General features: G+C 39.1%; 1 pseudogene; it reads right to left on the reverse strand.

The window, feature by feature from the left end:
* Positions 1-2,270: 2,270 nt before the first annotated feature.
* LOC116637647 lies at positions 2,271-2,349 on the reverse strand (annotated as a pseudogene).
* Between the last annotated feature and the right edge of the window lie 1,208 nt (positions 2,350-3,557).

The raw sequence follows: 3,557 nt of genomic DNA on the forward strand, positions 1-3,557 counted from the left end.
ATTTTCATGTGAATCAGTCTATTCAACTTTCCTTATTCCATGATTAGATTCCTAGACCAAGGAATTAAAATGTAAAAGTTCAGCTGATTTTAGACTCTCCAAAAGGGTGAGGAAAGTAATTTACTCACATCTTTCTGAAAAAGCTATTTGTTCAAGTCTTAGAGTTTGGAGAGTGTCACGGAAGACCCTTTGGATTAATAGATGTCCCTGAAATTGGTCTCTGAGTGTTAGAAGTTCAAAAGACTTTATGATTAATGTACAACAAGTACCCTGCAAAGTTATGGAGCTATGTGCAATGGCATGACATCTTACATAAAATAAAATATATTTATCATTTAGATAAGATATGATATGTTCATTTCATGAATAAAAGTTACTCCCACGATATAGATAGTGGTCATATCATGAAACCTAACCTGCTCACCAATAGTACAAGGATATTAACCTATCCGTTAGGTTAGGAAAACAGACTACCATCCTAAATCAGAGGTTAATAGTAGTCCACAGTTTCCTGCAATGTAAGCACTGTTTTTGAACTGAGCTGATGAAACTTGCATGGAAAAATTTGCTTCAGAATATGTGCTCTAATACTCAGGGGTACTATTCTCTGAGTCATTATAATTTTGGCTTATATTCTGCTGAATTAAGCATTGCCTCAGAATGAGGAGTCATGAGACAACCTGAGGCTAGCAGATCAGAACAGGGAGACTCAGGGAGAAAATAATCAGCAGCTTGTCCTGGGACGTTTCTTCTCTACAAGCTGCGGCTTCTTCCACACACCTGCCAGGGCAGGTTAACTAATTTTTGATTGTATTTTTTAATAGACAGTATTTTTCAATGGTTTGATAGTCGAAAGATACAACAGAGGAGGCAGGGAAGAATCTCCCTCATTCCTGCTCCCAGCCATCCTTTTCCTAAGGCAGCTCATGTTACCAATTTTTAATGTACTGACATAACATTGTATTGATGTATTTATTTATTTTTGTACTCATTTACTCTTTATTATGTAAAATTTCTAACATACATAAAAGTAGAGAGAATAGCAAAACAAATAATAATCACCCATTTATGGTCATCTTTCATTTCTCTACTGGATTATGATGAAGGAAATCCTAGACATCATGTTTTATCTATAAACATTTTAGTATGTCTATTAAAAATAACTATTTTTAAAAAGCCAACTATAATACCAGTATCATATCCCCCAGTTAACAATAATTCCTTAATATTATCAAGTAACCAATCATCAAATAAATCAGTTTTGGTCTGATCATCTCATTATTTTTTTTCTTTTATACAGTTGGATCCAAACAGGGTCTGCACATTGTATTTGATTGATAAATCTCTTAAGTATCTTTTTTTTAAAAATATTTTATTTATTTTTCAGAGAGAGAGATGAGAGAGATACAGAGCACAAGCAGGGGGAGCGGCAGGCAGAGGGAGAAGCAGGCTCCCCACTGAGCAGGGAGCCCAATACGGGACTCAGTCCCAGTACCCTGGGATGAAGGCAGTACCATGGCCTGAGCTGAAGGCAGACATTTAACCAACTAATCAACCCAGGCATCCCAGTATCTTTTTTTTTTTTTAAAGGGGGAGAGAGAGGGAGGAGAAGGGCAGAGAGAATCCTAAGTAGGCTCCACATCTAGTGCAGAGCCTGACGTGGGGCTCGATCTCACGACCCTGAGATCATGACCTGAGCCAACATCAAGAGTCAGACACTTAACTGACTGCACCACCCAGACACCTCTTAAGTATCTTTTAATCTATAGGTTCACCTTTCCTTTTTTTCTTTTTTTCTTCCTTGCGATTTATTTATTGAACAACCTGGATTTTTCATACTGTGGAATTTCTCACATTCTGGACTTAGCTGATTGCATCTTTCCAGGGAATTTTTTAAATTTCAAATTTAAAGCAATTTATTACCTGTTTCTTTCATTTCTGGATTTAGTTATTCAATATGTTTCATCTTGCCTAGACGAAAATGAATAATTGATAACAATGAAAAGTGAGGAGAATTTGCCATTTAACCCAAGTCAAAACTGTAGTTATCATTTCTTCCTTCCTTCCTTCTTTCCTTGCTTCCTTGCTTCTCTCTTTCCTTTTACACCCTCCATCCATCCATCTCAAACCCCTTTGGCCTTCCTTTCAAAACATATCCAAAATCCAAATACTTCTCCTCACCTCCATTTCTACCACCCTGGGCTCAGCCACCAGCATCTCTCACCTATTCTCTCACAATGGCTTCCTGGTGTTTCTCCCTGCTTCTCTCCCTGTCCCCTTTACCTTTATGAGCAATAATCGTGCCTCAGATAAACCTCATTGGCTACGATACTGCCACTGCGCAAAGCTCCCCTTTACCTTTAGAACCAGAGTGATCCTGATAAAACCCAAATCAGATCATAACCCTCCTCGGCTCAGAAGCTTCCAATGGCTTCCTCCTTTACTTGGAGAAAAGCTGAAATCCTACACGACTCTTTATGATCTGCCCCTTACCTCTCTTTGACCTTATCCACTGACCACACTCATCCTCTCTCTCCAGCCATATTGGCCTCTTTGTTTTCCTTAAACACATCAGCCATACTCTTATCCCACTCTTTCCTTTTCGGCAACACTACTTCACCAGCTATCCCCGTGACTTGCTCCCTCATGGTCCATCAACAACTTGTTTAATTGTCACCTTCTGGCTGAGACCTCCCTGACCCCCCTGTTGAAAAGTGCAGCCCCTGCCCCACATCCTGCATTCTCCCATCCCTTCTTACTCTGTCTTGTTTTTCTTCATAGCACTTGACAACTTCTCAAGTACTATGTAACTTACTTTTTTATTTGTTTTTCCTGTCTCCCTTCATTGGAATGGAATCTTCATGAGCAAAGAGATTTTTGTCCATTTTGTTCACTGTTATCTCCTCAGTGCCCAGAACAATGCCCAATAAGCATATATGAATAAATTTCAGATACTCAAGGAAACCTTCCTACTTTCTTTTGCATAAAACATTTATTCTAAGTTATCCTTGTCTAGAACATGAACAGAATAAAGCTTACAGCATTTGAGAGCTGGCTACTCTTGTGATCACTCTGTCTTTATTTATTCTCATTCTTTAGATAGAAATAAAGTTGATTTATTCATTGGGCAGAGTGGATAGTTGCTCAGGAAATTTGACCTCAAGAGCTATGGATTGAATTGTATCACCCCCAAATTCATATGTTGAAGTCCTAACCTACAGTACCTCAGAATGTAACCTTATTTGGAAGTAGGGTTGTGGCAGAGGTAATTATTAAGACAAGGTCACCTGGAGTAGGGTGGGCCCCTAATCCTATATGACTAGTGTCCTTATGAGAAAGGGGGACTTGGACACAGACACACGTACAGGGAGAATGCCATGTCCAGATGAAGGCAGAGATCTGTAAGTCAAGGAATGCCAAAGACTGTCAGCAAACAACCAGAAGCTAGGAGAAGCATGGAACGGATTCTCCCTCAGAAGGAACCAATGTAGATAATAGCTTGAGCTCAGACGTCTAACCTCCATTGCTCAGGACAATACTTTCTGTTGTTTAAACCA

This window comes from Phoca vitulina, unplaced genomic scaffold, assembly GCF_004348235.1.
Source record: "Phoca vitulina isolate PV1807 unplaced genomic scaffold, GSC_HSeal_1.0 scaffold14, whole genome shotgun sequence".
Lineage (NCBI taxonomy): Eukaryota > Metazoa > Chordata > Mammalia > Carnivora > Phocidae > Phoca > Phoca vitulina.